Source organism: Pinus tabuliformis, chromosome 1_1 (genome assembly GCF_031772625.1).
Source record: "Pinus tabuliformis cultivar Carrire ecotype Pingquan chromosome 1_1, CPIR1, whole genome shotgun sequence".
NCBI classification, from domain to species: Eukaryota; Viridiplantae; Streptophyta; class Pinopsida; order Pinales; family Pinaceae; genus Pinus; species Pinus tabuliformis.
This window is the reverse complement of record NC_142297.1, coordinates 969,511,098-969,531,095: the sequence shown is the minus strand read 5'-3', so window position 1 is coordinate 969,531,095 and position 19,998 is coordinate 969,511,098. Positions and strand designations below refer to the sequence as shown.

The 19,998-nt window shown below is 34.3% G+C and overlaps 1 pseudogene; it reads right to left on the bottom strand.

The window, feature by feature from the left end:
• Window positions 1-1,127: 1,127 nt before the first annotated feature.
• Window positions 1,128-1,829, bottom strand: LOC149217735 (uncharacterized; annotated as a pseudogene).
• Between the last annotated feature and the right edge of the window lie 18,169 nt (window positions 1,830-19,998).

Genomic DNA, 19,998 nt, shown 5'->3' with positions numbered 1-19,998 from the left:
AAGCATCAACAATATGATCATGACGTAAACCCCTAGCACAACCAGTTGAGGATGGGTCCGCTAGCAAGACGACCTGGGATCAAACCTCATGGAAGCTGTTGTGCCCAGGCCGGCTACAATCCCCAGGTTACTTTCATGGATTAGATGCCCTTGGGTCACGGTTTCTCAAGCCACAAATTAAGCCTGGGGAACACAAACAACTTGACAAACAAATAAACAAAAACAATATGATCATGAAAGCAAAATTCAAAATTGAATAATCGAAGGTATGATAATAGAACTCAATTCAATACTAGATACTGGAAGGTATGATCATGGCACTCAATTCAATATTGGATACTCGGAAGGAAAAGTGGCAGCACATGGAGGTGGCACAACTTAAACATTAGTGAATATCACAACTTTAAAACAATATTTGTAACAGTTAAATCGTTGTATAACAATCTATAGAAATGACAGTCAAAATAGTTCAATTCATGAGCAATGGCTAGAAACATGGTTTTCTACAAAACATGAGTGAATATCATGAGTTTAAAACAATATTTATAACAATTAAATATATTTATAACAATCTATAGAAATGACAGTCCAAAGATTTCAATTCAAGAGCGTAAGCTAGAAAGATGGTTTGCTACATGAACAAATATCTTGATAACATTCAAAATATTTCAAGAGGAGATGCAATATATGGCATTGACACTAAAAACAAAGACCTGTGAGCACCACCTAAATCTCTTCCTATTTACTTTAACATGTGAACCTAAAACATACTTTAAAAATGCAAATCATGCATTCCATAAAAGTTTAGAAAATATTTAGAAAGCAAACATAAAAGGTTCATGTTTTGTTGCCTTAATTCTCCAGTGTCATTACCAAAATTCATAGTTGTGGTTGAAGTTGGCAGAAAACTTTCAAATAATTTAATTTCTTGGCATTTAGTAATAGACTATTCTTACAGTTGCACTAAAAAGAAATAAAGTAATCTACTCCCATTATTAATATAATTTCGGGAAACTAAATCATGCTAGTATAGAGTGGCTGGAAAATTAAGACCACAACGTCACCTAAAGACTGAAAATAAGCTTCATCTCATGACTTCCCTAATTTGTACAACATTTCAGAAGTTCTCAATGTCGGAAGCCACCACGTATAAACATAGGATATGAAGGACAATCTATAGAGAGATGTCCGCAACCCCCACAGACATGGGAGTAAATTATCTTGAAATCATCAAACCCTCCACGTGTTTCAAACCCTCCACGTGGTGCCATAATTCTAGGAGGGCTTTGAACATGGGGACAGTCCTGACAAGATGACTAGGTTCACAATAGCCATAGCAAACCAGGCTAATCATACAATATCGAGCCAAGTGGCCAGTTTGGCGACAATTATTGCAGGCCTAATCAATAGGACAGTCAACCATAATATGCCCACAAAAATATCATTTCTTGCAAAGTGCTGATTTTGGAAGTCCTAGCTCATGAGCAGAACATTCTTTTGCCATGTGACCTTTTTTACCACACATGTTACAGACAGGGTCATTACGAAAATCAACTGCAAGATGAAAAGGCTTCTTAAAATTCCTGCATAATTGCTCTTTTGGACACATCGATGCAATGTGCTTGTCATTAGAAAAACAAAAGGTAAAAAAAAAATTAGGGCCTCCATATGCCTTCTCTTTCCATGTTTCCCTAAATGAAAACAACATGATTTAAAACCACAACAGAAACCTCTCCATTTGTTCTAACTCGAGCACTTTCTAAAAGAGTGATTTCTTTAAAAGCATTCATTGGACTGCCTGCAAAGATTTGTGCAAAATGACTATCCATGTTAGTCTCTAGATGTGAGTTCTAAGGCCTGATCTTACTGATAGTTTGATGGAGACTCTCTTCATGTGTACTCACAACAATTTGTGCAACAACACTAAAGACAATAGAATGTCGTAAGGCTTCTACCACAATAAGCATTGCCAACTCTCCAAAAAGTAGAAATGGTATAAAAAACACTGTAGTTCAAGTTCCTTGAGGCATTTCCCCTTGATGATCAAAGCCTCTTCTATGAATTAACCTCCTTGCAAAGATTCCAAATTCTTATAATTCTTTAAGATCATCACTAATATCAAAAGTTCAGAACTAAAGCCAATATATAGAGTTTGATGAGTAGATATCAACTTGTGAAAAGGAAAGCAAAAAACAAAATTAAAATTAGAAAGTTAAAATAAAAAACTATGCACCCATAGGTTGCCAATCTTAAATAAAGAATGAGCCCACATTGAAGACAAAACAGAGGGGAACGAATAGTTCATGAGTGAGCACTATCATAGAGGTTTGACTCTATATTCCTACAATCCACCATCAAATAATGTCCACTAATAAAGATAAAATCCTCTGTGATAGTACTATGTGATAGTAGACAACGATGCCTGAGCCGCATTCAGAGTGTTTAAAGAACAGTCACTTTTCTCCCAAATCCAAGGATATTGGTTCACACCCATGCATATGAATGGCCTAGGTTGTGGTGGAATAAATCCACTGCCCTTTTCCATTATGGTTGTCACATGCTCTTCATTCCTCACATTGCAATGGATGAACTCAAGTGTATTTCCTAGCTCTATGATTTTCACATCTGTTGTCAAGTGTTGTGAACCATGTGCTACAAAGAGATGACATGTTGTCTTTCCAATGCCAATGGTTGCAACAATGATGAATTCCATCTTGCCTTCAAGCGTGATCATATTTAGCTACATATAAACCATGGATTACTATAGTATCAAAACCCATCTAATTTATCTAAAATCTCAAATCATGTGAATCCAAAAGCTTCCATAACTAAAATTAAAACTAAATCTACTTTATGTGTGGCGGGAATGAAATAAAAACAAGATTCAACTTGATATACAGCCAAAAAATTGTAATCTTGAAAAACAAGTTAAGCATAGTTTGAGATGAAACCAAAAAAGTGCTTCAAAGAGATGACCTGTAGTATCTCCAATGCCAATTATTTCAGAAATGACGATTTCCGTCTTTCTCAAATTCACATTCTCCCATTGAAAACCGGGCTATTCATACAATCTCGTGCCAAGTGGCCAGTCTGGCGACAATTATTGCAGGCCTTATCATTAGGATAGTGTGGCATAATATGCCTAGGCAAATAACACTTCTTGTAAAGTGTGGATCTTGGAAGTCCTAGCTCATGAGTAGAACATTCCTTTTCCATGTGACCTATTTTACCACACATGTTATAGACAGGCTCATTATGGCAATCAGCTGCAAGATGACCAAGCTTCTTGCAAGTCCTACATAATTTCTCTTTTGGACACTTCGATGCAATGTGCTTATCATGAGAAAATAAAAAATAAAAAAAATAGGGCCTCCATATGCTTTTTCTTTCCATGTTTCCCTAAATGCAAACAACATGATTGAAAACCACAACAACAACCTCTCCATTTGTTCTAAATCCAACACTTCCATAATTCTAGGAGGGCTTTGAACACGGGGGCAGTCCCCGATAGGATGACCAGGTTCACCACAACCATTGTAAAGCAGGATATTCATACAATCTCAAGCCAGGTGACCAGTCTCGAGATCGTTATTGCATGCCTTATCATTAGGACAGTCTGCCATAGTATGCCCAGGAAAATAACACTTCTTGGAGAGTTCTCATTTTGGAAGTCCGAGCTCATGAGCAGAACATTCCTTTGCCATGTGACCTATTTTACCACACATGTTATAGACCTGATCATTGCGGCAATCAGGTGCAACATGACCAGGCTTCTTACAATTCCTAGATAATTTCTCTTTTGGACACTTCGATGCAATGTGCCTGTCATGAGAAAAACAAAAAATAAAAAACAAATTAGGGCATCCATACGACTTTTCTTTCCATGCTTCCCTAAATGCAAACAACAGGATTGAAAACCAAAACAACAACCTCTCGATTTTCTCTAACTCCAACACTTTCTGAAAGACTGATTTGATTAAAAGAAATCATTGTAGTGCTTGCAAAGTTTCGTGAAAACTGACTAGCCATATTAGTGTCTAGATGGCAGTTCTAAGGCCTGATCTTACTGATAGTTTGATGGAGACTCTCTTCATGTATACTCACCATTATTAGTCATTTGATTAGGAATTCAAATTTATTGAATAACATTCACAATTATTTTGTCAAAAGGAAGAAAATTTCAGCATACTCGTGATCATGATTCCAAAGTGTTGCATATGTTGTATTTACTACTATTTATGATTGAACCGAACCCACAATAAAGTGAGGTCCTTATCCAATTGACTAAAAATACCACTCGAAAACACATCTCTAGCACCAGTGGTGTCTACAGCTTGCACTGCCAGGCCTTCCACTCTTCCACTAAAATTATGATACACATTAATCACCACATATATAATTATTTTAATTTGACTATTGTCGTAAGGCTGCCAGTCCTTATCAACACTAACTATAGGTTCAAATAAATAACATGGAAATTCTCTGATATCAAATATAAATGATTTCCAAGTGTGGTAAATTATCTCGTTGTAAACCCAAAAAAATTCCCTTTATCCAACAATTTAATAAAAACTTCATATGGAGAGTACTTTTCCTAAAATTATTGTTACCTTATACTATTTTAGTAGTAATCAACATTAAAATGGAAAGAATTTATGATCAAATATACAAGATTATTACCAAGCTTTGGCTAATGCACAAAAATCTGGATCACATGTCAGAGAGTTTTACTATTGTGCAAGATCCCTAGTAAATCTTGTTTATGTTACTAAGATTTGTATCATCAAATATAATCTTGCTAGCTTGTGTAATGTTTGCATCTATGTTGCAGTGATTTTCAGGATGAGTGAAGGGCAGGGATAGGGGACTCATCCCTAGGATGGCTAGAGTGTACCCAAATTTTTCAGGGGATGGTGGGTTGGGGACAACAACTCCTCTCATGTGAGAATTGAAGTCTAATGGTCTAGCAGGAAATTTTCCATGACGTTGCTTTAATTAAACAAAATTCTCTACATTTCTCTGAGGATTGCTTCACTTATACAATTGTATTAGTAACGACGATGAAATGATGCAAGAATTTCATTTTCATTTTTAATAAAAAAAACTGAAGTATGTTTTGTTCCATATTTTAGTGCAGTTATATATCCTTTTATTTTAGTTCAACCATTGGCAAGTCCGTCAAAGTAATTGGTAGAGAATATGTTCATGAATTTTGTGCATTTTATTACCTGCATACTTAAACATATCATGGCCATTCCAAATGGACTAGGGTTAGTGTAGTGAGAAAAAATATGGAAAACCCCACCTTCATAATTTGCAAAACCTTGATATATCCTTTTATTAAATCTAGATACAACTTGTTTCCATGCATTGTGTAACAAATGTATATGATATCTGGGGAGATCCCTCTAGAAATATATAGTCATTTCTCTCAATAATCTCCTTCAGAAAGGATCAAAATTTAAGGAGTACTCTCTAGAATCTATAATCCTCCAGAAATGTTATTTTTAATGATGTTTTATATGGTAGGATTCTTCTCCAACTTATGGTTTAAATATATGTATTTTTCTTGGCCTGCAGTTCCTTCCTAGGAGAACTCTAGTATTAATGGAAATATCGTTTGAAATACTCATGTGGTAACAGCAAGGAGAATGTGGAACCTTGGGAAATTAGGAATACTACAGGGTAGGTGTCTGTGAGCCTTGGTCAACCATTTCATATAAGAGCTTCTTTTGCTGCAAGTTTCATAATCGGATATTGCCTCAATGTGGGAATTTATTCTTCCCAATGTTAAGAACATCCATCATTTGAGAGAGATCTTGCATCAATGAATACCCATGACAACAAAGAGTTGTGGCAATGGTGGTGATGTTGGATCATAGCAAAGAAGGGTTGCCTGTGGGTAGATATGGGTAAGGAAGAGTTGGTCATGGGGTGTGGAAAGATCAACTGTAGGCATTTTTTGTGGAAGCGCAGAGCTAGAAACATGGTTTGCTACACAACATCAGTGAATATCATGACTTTGAAACAACATTTATAATAGTTCAATCTCTTTATAACAATCTATAGAAATGACAGTGAAAATAGTTTAATTCAAGAGCATAAACTAGAAACATGGTTTGATACATGAACAAATATCTGGATAACATTCAAAATATTTCGAAAAGAGATGCAATATATGGCATCGACTCTAAAAAAAAATACTTGTGAGTACCACATGAATCTCTGGCCATTTGCTTTAACATGTGAAGCTAAACCATACTTTAAAAATGAAAATCATGCATTCCATAAAAAGTTAGAAAATCTTCAAAAAGTAGACATAAAAGGTTCATGTTTTGTTTCCTTAATTCTCTAGTGTCATTATCAAAATTCATAGTTGTGGTTGAAGCCAACGGAAAACTTTCAAACAGTTTAATTAACTTTCAAATAGTTTAATTTTCTTACATTTAGTAACAAACTAGTCTTACAGTTTCACTAAAAAGAAAAAGTAATCTACTACCATTATTAATATAAATTTGGCAAACTAAATCACACTAGTATAAAGTGGCTGCAAAATTAAGACCGCGACTTCACCTGAAGACTGAAACTAAGCTTCATCTTGTGACTTCCCCAATTTTTACGGTAGCTCAGAAATTCTCAACATCGGAAGCCACCAAGCATAAAAAGAGGATCTGAAGGACTGTCTATAGAGAGATGTCCACGACCCCCAAAAACATGGCAATAAATTATCTTGAAATCATCAAACCCTCTAGGTATTTCAAACCCTCCACGTGGTGCCATAATTATAGGAGGGTTTTGAACACAGGGAATTCCTTGACAAGATGAACAAGTTCACCACAACTATTATGAACTGTGCTAATCATACAATCTCGAGCCAAGTGGCCAGTTTGGCGACAGTTATTGCAGGCATCATCATTAGGAAAATTTTCCATAATATGCCCAGGTAAATAACACTTCTTGTAGCATACTCATATTGGAAGTCCTAGCTCATGAGAAGAACATTCCTTTACCATGTGACCTACTTTACCACACATGCTATAGACAAGCTCATTGCGGCAATCAATTGCAAGAAGATTGGCGAATCGTAAAGGGTTTAGAACACATTCTCTGTACCGAAGGATTCAAGTGCCTTCCTCTGTGCTCGAAAACAACCCGAGGACCTACAGGTAAGACAAGAAACAGATAATTAGTCAGATTAAAGAAAATAAAAAAATAATCTTTAGATACCTAATGTGTGAATCGTTAAAAGACTCTAACCCATCAATGAAAATTAGGCTTGCTCGCACCCCGTGAACCTAGATTCATGATGGTATTTTGGTACCAGTTGGTAGTACAGTGGATAGGAAAGACACAAAGTCTAGTTCAGTGCAATGTCGTGGCCAAGAGACGAGAACTAGCCACCCAAGAGGCAACCCTAGATGAGTTAGGGTTTTGCATAGCGTTTTCACAGAGCTTGGCATCGAACAACCAAGTTGTTTCTCATGGTGTCTGGTAATGAACATGCTTAGGTTTAGATGTGGCCAGCGGAGCCATGAAGCCTGGTTGAAATAATTCCAAATGGGACTATGGTTATAATAGTGGAAATCAAGATTTAGTTGACTTGACAGTTAGTAGTATATAATGGTGGAAAAAAATTTAATCATCTAACAATGGATCTCAGGGTCACGATTATGATAGAAAGGTAGTTAGGGGAGTTGATATCAGAGGGGAATGCCTTACAACATAATTATAAATATATGATATCAATTTCGATCCAAAAACCTTCCAAATTTTCGCTATCACATGTGAACTTGAAATATAGTCAAATAAATAATTACTAATTAAATCATCATTCCTTCCGATATTCAAGGATATTTGTTGGCCTTTATTTTTCCATTAGCATGTTCTTTTAATGAAAATTTCTTTTAATGTAACCCTTTAATATAGGAAAGAATTCCTATCATATGATATTTTAAAAATTAATTTAAATTAATTAATAAAAGGAGTTATATATTTAAAACCAACTATTAAGTTTCAAGGAACTTCATTATATAATAACATATGTAATATGTAATATCAAAAAATATATATGTTATCTAACAATAACATATGTAATATCAACATTATATAATTTAATATTATAAGTTTAACATTTTTTCCATTGGAATTCATGAAAATTGAATGAAATAAATATATTTAAAAAAAATCAAAATATGAAATTGAGACTATTTTAAATATATTATTTTTTTTCCAATTTTTTTAATACGATATATATATAACTTTTTCAAACTATATATGTATATATATTTTATATTAAACTATTTTATATAACATGTGCATGGAGACATTTTATTTATGAATTACATTGTCTTGTTATAATGAATATTTGTAAATATTACATATTAATTTTATATTAAAAAATAAATGAAGTACACATCTCCCTCTAGTTATTATTATTATTAGAGAATACTTGATATTTGTTATTTTAATTTTTAACTTTCAATTACCTTTTTTCTTTAAATATTTAATATTTTATTATATACACCATTATTTTGTTTTAACTATATATATATATATATATATATATATATATATATATATATATATATATATATATATATGCATAAACTACTTAACATAGATTTAAATCTTGTTTATTTTTTCAAAGAAAAAACTCATAACTTTATTCACAATGAAAAAAAAGTACAAATGTATGCCCAAAAGAATTCCATGACTAAACCATCATCATAAAGATAAAAGCTAAATATAAAAGGAGACAAAAAAATATAATTTTTGGGGTTATGTATGATCAAAATCATTTATTTTCCCTCTTTTCGCTCTTTTCCTTTCCACTTTTCTCTAAACCTCATGGGTGGAAGTGGTTTTTCATTTCCACATTTCTCTAAACCTCATGGTTGGAAGTGGTTGTATCTATCTCCATCTGATTTTATGGCAATTGTGGAGGAACTTCTTTTTCTAAATTCAAACTTTGGGATACATGTGATTGCTTTGTCCCTCTTGCTTATTTTTCTAAATGCACTTCCTCACTATTTTTCTTAGAGATAATGAACTCCTTTGAAGCCATCCCCCTTTGGACGTCTTCTTTTGGACCATTATTGATCTCTTCACCTTACTTATCTTGAGTTTGTTTTCTGGAGTCTGATTCTCATCCTCTAGCTCTTGATCTTCCTCTTTTGTATTATTTGGGAACTACCAAACCATGTGCTTCGGACCTCACCGCTTTTTCTTTTTTGGTGCCCTTTTGGCGTCAAGGTAGAATTTTGCAAGATCCTAGTTTGATAACAGTTGTGACATCTGAAAGTCATGTTCTCATAATAGAGTAACTAATACCATTCAAAATTTTCATACTTTAATAGGATACAATCTAGAATACCCTTGTTGAGGTCCATCTTAACAAATATTCTTGCAAAAGTAAAGATGTGCTTTGATGTTCTATCTCTGTCTATTGTTTTGAACTTTCCAAGAATATCTCCAATGGACTCCAATACTGGAAGATTCCAAAAGGGAAGAGGGAGGTTTGGTAACCTTACCCAAACTAGCATTGTTGTTACAACCATAGTTTTTGCATAAAAACTTGAAAATCAAGGGGTTACAAAGAGCCCCACTCTACCCTAGAACCATGAGCCTTCATTGAAATATTTGTCGAGTTATTGTTGTGTCAAAATTTACTATGAAGAAACCTTTTGAGCACAAATAGATATCACACTTTTTCCAAGAAGAGTGCACCCAAAAATATATGTCTTATGGTTTCATCCAAAATACATTAAATTGATATATTAATGTGGTAATTTGTAAATAAGTTAAATCAGTTTTTAGATCGAGAGATTTGAAATCCTAAACAACAAACCTATCCATTTCCTTCATTATGTAAAGACTAGAAAGATAAGAAAATTGTTCAGTTGAAGTGGGATTCTTCCTTTTGAGTGCATCCTTAAATAGAGTGGGTCTGTTAGTTTTCTTGAAATCTGCATTAATGTTTCTATGGCTAGAAGACCATCCCTCTCCTAAATTTCCACTCGACAATATCAGGTTTATGAGTATGCTTGAATTACAGGTGATGTTATATTCGTACACGCAGATATTGTCTCATAAAATATTGCCTTCATATATCAAATTCTGAAGATTTTCCAAATAACCAAAGCTATTTTGGAAAAAAAATTTCAGGTTCCAAACTAGGTCTACATCCTCAACATCAAAGAGAAACAATTTTCCACTTGGAGACTCTGCAAAAATTTGGAAAATCTTTACAGAAGTTGTTAACTCACTAGATCTAGCATGAAGCATACCATATCTAAATTTCCATATTATTTTTCATCCTAATCTACAATGAAAATATGGTTTGGGGACCATGGGGATGGGATAAACCTCACCATCCTTTCTACGATAAACTTGGAGAAGTAACAGAGAGCCACGACTCATCGGATTGAATTCAAGGCATACCTCTTGACCAAATCTAACACAAGAGCCACAACAACATGTTGAAACCAAATATGCTTTAATCTTTTGTCCAAATGTAACGTACCCTGGTAACCTCACATGTTAAAGCAGATAGTTAGAATTTTTTATACAAATTACCCACAAGTAATTATCCAATTCACAACTCCACATTCCTCATTAACCATTAGATATAATGTTCATTATTACATGAAGTAAATTACAATAGAAGATAGTAAGTTGCATAACCATTTGCCTAACCATTAACCACCACTGTAGTAGTGTAATAACATAAACTGTCTCATGAACCTTGCATCCATTTCATGATTTTCCTTAACCATATTAATTAATCACATACTTTGGACATTATGATTATCACATCAAATAAATAATCATCATCATCAAACTAACACAAAAGGCAATCACACCAATGAACACTGATATACCCTGGAAACCTCGCAGGGTGAAAACTAGCAAACGTTTAATCTTATTATTAAATGCTCATAAGGTTTTTCACCCCTCACTAAATGGCTTATAAGGGATTCCATCCCTTAACCATTGTTATAAAATTATTACAATGAATTATCATTAAGTTGTCACATAACTAGCTATAAGCTAATACATTTTCCATGAAACCCTTTACTTACATACCGCCACATGCAACATTCGTGGTGGCATGATTGTTCTAGCAATGTACGATCCCGAAACTCGTACTCATCTGCATGGACCATTAATCCTTTTCCTATCTCGATGTTAAATATAATCTATGCCTTCCACAAGTAATCCAACTTTACATGCCCATGTTATCACTATCAACATTGACATCATGATTACATTTATAAATAATCATATTAACTAGCATTTCCCTTCGCATAAGCACATATTCTTAGAGGAAAAAACACTAAGGCATTCCTTTGAAGGGACTAACTAAAACATCAATTATAATCTTCTTACATGAAAATTTACATAAACTTAATCAAAAAGAACTAGTCCCTTAGCTATTACTTTTGATGCATGCAAATATGTAAAGCAATCTACACAATTTGTTGTCTCTTCCCGCATGCAAACATATATCCTTTCTAATGAAAGCTAACACAAATATTGTGTGCATACACATCTTATTCAACAAGAAGCTAAGATAATATTTATGTTAGCATAACAGTAATCACATATCATTTTCCTAAAGAAATATGGGCCAATAGTTCTTCTAGCCATACAAAGAGCATATCTCTAGAACACAACGTTTATTCTTTGCGCATCCAATAGCTTATCATAAGAGGCCTCCTTTAATGTATGTAACACATATTCCCTTTTCTAGAATTCTATCAACATTTCATGTAAACAATTACATAATTCTTTCTTAAAGGAAGTCATTATAACCTCATTTCTCTATCTTCCTATATGAAGGTTTCTCATGCTTCCCTTTCAAGAAATTATTATAGATATCCATCATTATGCATAAAAATCAAGATAAAATAACAAGGTTAACTTACCCTTTTATGCATCAAAATCAAAAAATTGGCATAACTCATCTAACAAGACAATGTTTTCAAGATTAATATTTTCAAGAAAGTTAACATCGATTATTATTTCCAAGAAAGTCAACATAATACTTTCTCTACGTACACCCAAAACCATATTTTCAATGTCACAATAGCTACCCTTATACAACATGTGTTTTCCTAACACAATTACTTTTACTTCATTGCACATAATCCTTTCATGAAACAAATAAGGACTCTGGTTCTTTTATGAACACTATTCATATGTGCTTCTAAGGAAATAATCTCTATCTTTGTTTTCAAGAGATCTCCCATAAAGTCATTATTTTCATGCATGAAGAATGCACTATATTTATGTGTATATAAAACATACGTTTTTCTTCAATAAAGTTAGAATGATTATCTATGTGCCTAGAAGCACATCATTAGCTATTTCTATCATGCATGCAATGCATAACTATTTCATAAAAACTTCGAAATTAGCTAATGTCCCAATGCAATAAAGCATATATCCCTTTTCAATAAAATCCAACTTATCTACTATTTCTTTTACATGCATTCTCTTTTCCAAAAATACAATAACTATTATTTGAATATGGGATATCCTTACCCAAAATAGCTATTTCTATGTCAAATTAAACATACATTCAAATACTAACACAACTCCTATATTTTCCAAGATTTGGCATAGATACTTATCTCTTCAGTGGCTCACTCCATGCTTCCACTGCATGCTTCCATCGAAATAATAAAAATATGCACGGTCAACGTGCTCATTAATCGTGATGTATCTAGCATATTGTTTGAGATTTAATTTTGGTTGACTAGGCAGTCTACCAAATAAATCCTCCACCAGACCTCCACTAATTTGGACAACTATGCCAAAGAAAGCATACATAATCAAGAAAAACCATCGCTACAATTGTAGTTGCAACTCCATTCTGCTGTCCCCACTAAGAATGGAAACAAAAGGCTCGAATTACTTTTCGCTGAGCTGGAGAGCCCTAGATCCAACATGACCCTTCAGTTATCCACAATCTCTATGGCCACTGCTCACCTCTCAGTTGCGGGAGGAGATGAACTGAAAATTACTCATGCTATATGGTGAATGGCAACCCAAAAAATCTAAAGCCACATTGTATCTGAACTTTCTTTAGTTGGAAAACCAGAAACACGTCGCTCTTCTATATTGGGCATTCGACAGAAAAACTAGAATAGTATGGCACACAATGTGACTAGACAATTTTTACATGGCGCCCACTTACTATTCCTTGAACATGTCGCTACCCAATATCAATGCGACAGTTGCAGAGAACTTGACTATGGCATCAGATATCGATACCTGAAGATGAATGTAATTACTTCAACTTCCACGAGTACTCATTGGATACCATGCTGAATATTCATAACTTCCTCTGCGTTCTAAGTAGCGGTTAAACCTAAATGTGTATCCTTATTCCAAATTAGCGGAAATCAAGAATCAGTTTTTGAACTAATTCATAACTCTTTTTAAAAATTACTATTTACTCAACTGTATAATTTTACACCCATTTATTTAGGGATGTTACACCAAATATGAGAGATGAAGGAACAAATCTACTACTAATATGGTCAAAGGTCCCTTTTTAAGTATTAAAAAATGTGATTCAAAATAATCTATTCCCCCATGAAAGCTCACAACAAAATAAACAACAATGAGGTTGCCTCTGAGACTGCAAGGAAGCTTCCCATCCTCTTATTTCATGAGTAGACATTGATATCCATATATATATATATATATATATATATATATATATATATATATATATATATATATATATATATATATATATATATATATATATATATATGTATGTACATCAAAATTCAGGTGAATCTCAACAACGATAGCCAAACAAAGATCAGAGAGATAAATCTTAGCCATCTCACCCCTTACTCTCCAATTCAACAGAGATTTAAATCTAGTTTAAATAGCTTACTCTCACTTCTTCTTTTTTTAATTACGTTATATCTTAGCACTAATAGACACTCTAAAAAGGTGTATGGCAATGTGGATGCATTAGGAATTATGAATATTAATAATGTAAGAAATATTGCATTTCAAAATTTTTAAATATTTAATTTAATTTTATAATAGATTTTAAATTAAATTTAAGAGCAGAAAGGTATGGAAGAGATGTAGTGGTGTCAAATAAAAATTATGCAACCATATTTAAATTTAATTGATAAGCACATAAAAACTTAATATTTACAATAAAATTATTATATGACAAGAAATTTAATAATCTATATCCATCTCCATTTTACCATGGATATTATTAACTTGTAAATAGGTTTTGTTACACTATCATGGGCAAATTTACCATGACTTATGCATACCACATGCCCAAAAACCATCACTCATTTGTCTAAAATCTAGAAGGTATTCATTGAAATCACAACTTTAACGGGTAAACAACACAAATCAAGATTTCATCACTGGTAACTCTAAAAAATGGCACTTAAAACAACTCTTATTATTTTAATTTATTTTATAACATTTTTAAATTAAGTCTAAAAGTAAACATGTATGGGACAAATTTAGTGGTGTAAAATAATGATTATGTAACCACATTTAAATTTAATTATAAGCACAAAAAATCATAATACTTAGAATAAACTTACAATATGACAAGATTCTTAACCATGGAAATTCACCCCCTTTTACCATGGATATTATTAACTTGTAAATAGTTTGGTTACACTACGATGGGCAAGTATTATGTCTTATTAATACAACATACCCAAAAGCCATAACTCATTTCAAAATCAAAATATTTTAATTTAATTTTTATTTATAATAGCTTTTACATTAAATTTGAAAGCAAAAAAGTATGGGGAGATGTTATATTGTCCCATAAATACCTTGACTAATTCAAAATAAAATAAAATAAAAATTAATAGTCATAATTATCAATAAACCATTTTGATATGGTCAAACTACATAAAACTAAAAATAAAGATAATATAAAATAAAATAGAAAAACATAAGATTAATAATTATAATTATAATTAATTATAATTAATAATAAAACCAACATAGATCCTTAACTCCAGATCTACCAAGCCTTGATAGGAATGGAAACCTTTTTTATAGTGAAAAGGGATCGTATCCCTCTCGCTCTTGGTATATCTTAAGTTAAAATGGATCTAGGCTAGTTTTAAAGTCACGTGGATATCAAGATATTTTAGTTATCAATGAGAGTGAGGGGAATATTTTTACCACAATGGGTTGTCATATCAACAACAAATCGAGTGACCATAGTGAGGTTAACACTATTGATATGAACTGTATCCTTAAACATTTCCATGATTGTTTCAAATTATGTCAGGCTCCAAAATCTTATGAATAACGATCTTATCAGAAATTATCTCTAGACAGTGGCAATTTGTGGCTAGCATGGAACAACGAGGATCCTCAGTCAAACTGCGCTGACCATTGGCCCATGGAGACCACACATTGGCACAAATGGACAATTAGAAGCCCAGATCCAAAAGCAGATGCAGTTTTTTATACGTGATTAGCATCGTAGGGAAAAACTCTCAGTGAAGGAAAGCCCTGAGCGCTCGGTAATGAGGAAAACAGGAAACCGTGCAAAAACCATCAGAAGGTGGGTCCCGTGCCCAAAACTGACATGATATCACAGGCACTTCGAGCGGTAAGTGGGTTTGGCCGAGTTCAGCACAATGCCACACATTGGCTGACACGTGTCCAGTGGATGAGAGAGAAAACCACTTACATCATGTGAGTAACAGTCAAGTAACTTACCTGTGTGATATAAATGGAGATGGTAGGATCTGGAGGCTACAGATCAACAGTAGAGAATCAACCCGATGGATGACCAGATTTGACAAGGAAATAGACTGAGGTACATAAGATTTGAGGTCCAGCATGACCACAGAGTTGGAAAAAGAGTCAGTTTCGCGGGCAACCTTGGAGTAATACAAATAATGACCATTCAAAGGGAACTGACACTTATTTCGTGAGGAGACAAGTGGCAACCTCTCTGTGAAGCATTACACAGTGATGATGACACGGAGCAAGGGAATTCTAGTGGACAGAGGTAGGCAATCCAGAGAGCTGGGAAGTGGAAACGAACAGTCAGGGATAAGATTGGCTTTAAGCCACGAACAAACAAAGAAAGAAGAGAGGGAGGTAGAAAGAGAAGCAGAAAGCTGAGAGGCAAGAGAGAGGAAAACTGTAGAGAATAGAGAAGTCGAGCTAACCTGCAGAGCAAAGACAACATCGAGCAGACAGAGACAGAGAGAGTCTGAGAGTCTGTGAACTCCAGAGAAGACTTGAGTGATTCAAGCAACTCCTCTGTGTATTCCTATCAGCTATTGAGTACCAAATTGGACTCATACCATTGAGACTAGTTGAGGTCGAGATTCGATAATGGGAGTCTGTGTACTCTAGAGACTTGGGAGATCCAAGTACAATCCTACTGATCATTCTCTATTAAGTGAGACTCAAATTAAGCTCCTTATTGTAAAAACTCTTCTTTAAGACACAATAAAATAGACCACCACTTAAGGCTAGACTAGGAGACATAGCGCAGGAGGATAGGGTGAACTCCTTACTAAATTTGTTGTGTTTTTGTATTTGCTTACTGTGTTTCTCTTACTATTTCAGTGTTTGTGTATTTTGCAATCTTATTAATGTGTTGCACAAAATAACACAGGAAAACCCCAGCACATGGGTCTGTAATACCTTCATTATTTCTCTGAGGTCATCTAAGGGTGATTTCAGATCAAGTGGTATCAAAACTTCTAGGTTGTTTAAGGTTAGACAAGCTTGCACTATATTTTGTTGTTGAATGCTAACTAGAGAAAAGCTTAGATTAGGAGAAGGAGAGTTCGTCGAAATCAACATGGAGATTGGAAGAGCCTATCCTCAGAAGAAAATGTCAGAAGAAAGTCCCTTGGGGCCAGATCCCCAATTTATCAATAGTTTCCTAGCTATGAGGTCCATGGTAGAGGAAATGTATAAGGACTTCAGGAAACATAAAGATGAAAATTCATCAGGCTCCAAACAAGAAAAAGGAGAAGAAGAATCTCTCCTCCATGACCACTCAAAAGGCAAAGCGAAAGAAAAAATCTTTCTCACACCTCCTAATAGCCCTGAACATAAAAAGAAGACATTTTTTATTAAGTTAGATGTTAAATTTGATTTACCAATATATGATGGAGAGTTGAATGCAGAGAAGTTGGATAATTGGATCAAACAAATTGATGTTTATTGCAGAGTGTAGAGTCTCAACTCAGACAAGAGTAAGATTCAGCTGGCTAGCCTTGGTATGGTGGGAAGGCAAGACCCAAGCTGACATGAAGAAACATGGTAAGATTCTTTTTGTTTGGAGTGAATTTGTTTCTGCAATCAAAAAGTAGTTCTATCCACTAGCTTACGTGCAGAAAGCCATGATAAGCTAGCAAACTCTTCACCAATTGAAAGGGCAAAGTGTACTAGGTTACACCCAAGAATTTAGGAAGAGAGCTTTGATTCTAGGAATTTCATTAGACTCACTTGAGACTCTGTTGAAGTACATAGGTGGTCTACACAACTACATGAGGCACACCATCCTCATGTTTAATCCCACTAGTATAGATGAGGTATTTGTTCAAGCTACACATCTAAAAGCTAGAGGAAAGAATAGGAACCCAGAAGTTGGAGGATCATCCAAGCCCATTGCAAGCAAAACTAAGGAGAAAAGAAAATAGAAATGGAAAGAAAGGAAGGCCAATACTGCACAAAAGAAAAAGTCTTCATGCGCTCACCGTAAGAAGGATGGGCATGATGATGAGCACTGCTGGATTTTTCATTCAGAGCTAAGATGTAAGAAGTTCAAGGACAAGAAGAAGAAGACTGTTGTAGCTATTCAGAAAGATTTGGTGTCAGACTCAGGAGATGAAGCAACCATTGCAGCCACAAGTATAAAAGGTTGTCTACTTTAGAGAATGTAGAAATCAAGAACCAGGTGCAAGAGTTGCTCCAGAAGGGGTTCATCAGACCTAGCACATCACCATGTGGGTCTCCAATTGTTTTGGTGAGAAAGAAAAATGGCTTGTGGAGAATGTGAATTGATTACTGAGCACTGAATAAGATAACAATCAAAAATCATTATCCCCTTCCTCGCATAGATGATCTATTAGATCATTTGAAAGAAGTTGTTTATTTTTCCATGTTATACTTGCATAGTGGATATCATCAGGTCAGAGTTGCAGAACAAGATGCATGGAAGAGTGCTTTCAAAACAAAGCAGGGATTGTATGAGTGGTTGGTTATGCCTTTTGGCTTAACTAATTCTCTTGCTACTTTCATGAGAATAACGAATGATGTACTCAGAATTTTTCTTGATGATTTTGTTATTGTATATCTGGATGACATTCTTATATTTAGAAAAGCATGGGAAGAACATTTAAAGCATGTTAAGCAGACACTAGGTGTTTTGAAAAGAGAAAATTTTTATGTTGAGCTCTCAAAATGTGAATTTGGAAAAACATCTTTGAATTATTTGGGTCATATAGTATGGGGTGGTGAATTGAAGATAGATCCCTCTAAAGTTATAGCATTGTAAACTGGCCTAAAACCAAATCTGCTACAGAAGTGAGAAGCTTCCTAGGAGTAGCACAATATTGGAGAAAGTTCATTTCTAACTTTTCCTTAATTGTAGCTCGCTTACATGCTTTAACAAGATTGAACAAGGTGTTTCAGTGGGGAGGCAAACAATAGAAACACTTCAACACCTTGAAAGAAAATATTAGTACAACACCAGTACTAGCACTGCATGATCTTCAAAGACCATTGAGATCCAAACAGATGACAGTGACTATGCCATGGGAGCAGTGTTGATACAACATCGTAAACCCATATGTTACCATTCTGAGACATTTAATTCTGTAGTAGTTAACTATCCCACACATGATAAATAATTTTATGCATTAGTACAGAGTGTGAAAAAGTGGAAGCATTACTTAATGGGCAAAGAGACAGTTATACATATTGATCATCAACCATTTCAATATCTACACTCACAAACTAAGTTGCAGCAATCAAGACACTATAGATGGATGAGTTTTCTACAATAGTTTCATTTAGTCATTAGATATAAAAAGGGAATACACAATAAAGTTGCAGATATGTTATCTAGACCTATCATAAATGTATCCACTATACTTAAGCATAATTCAGTATTGCATGAGAGCTACATTGAACAATATGCTCAAGATATAGATTTTAAAGATGTATATGAAACTTTAAGTCAAGGAAAATGAGTGGAATAATTGGATTATCACATTAAGGACCAACTCTTGTATCATTGTGGGAAGCTATGCATTCCACAAACTAAAAGTGCAAAGATAATTCGAGACGCACACACTTCTCTAATATCAGGTCACTTTGGGGTAAGCAAAATGGCTGCACAGCTGCAAAGATTTTGTTATTGGCCAAAAATGAATGAGAGAATTGCTAGATATGTAAGAGGGTGTACCATGTGTGCTAAAAGCAAGCCCAGCAATAGAAAATAAGGCTTGTACACTCCACTGCCAGTTCCTTCTCATCCTTGGGAAAGTGTTTCCATGGACTTTGTTGGAGGACTACCTAAATCTAGGAAAGGTCATGACTATTTATATGTTGTTGTGGATAAGTTCAGAAAAATGTGTATTTTGATACCTTGTAACAAACAAATTACAGTTGAACAAACTGTAAAGTTGTTCTTTTAGCATGTATGGGTTCATTTTGGATTACCCATTTCCATTGTATCTGATCGAGACACCCAATTTGTTGGGAAATTTTGGTCATGTCTATGGGAACTAATGGACACCAAACTGAAGAAAAGAACAACCTTTCATCCACAGACAGATGGCCAAACAGAAGTGGTCAATAGGACAGTGATCCAGTTGCTGAAAGGCTATTGCAGTGAGCATCCCAAACTTTGGGATGAACATTTGTGTTATGTGCAGCATGCTTACAACCAAGCAAAACATTCTTCCACATAGAGATCTCCTTTTGAGACCTGTTTTGGCT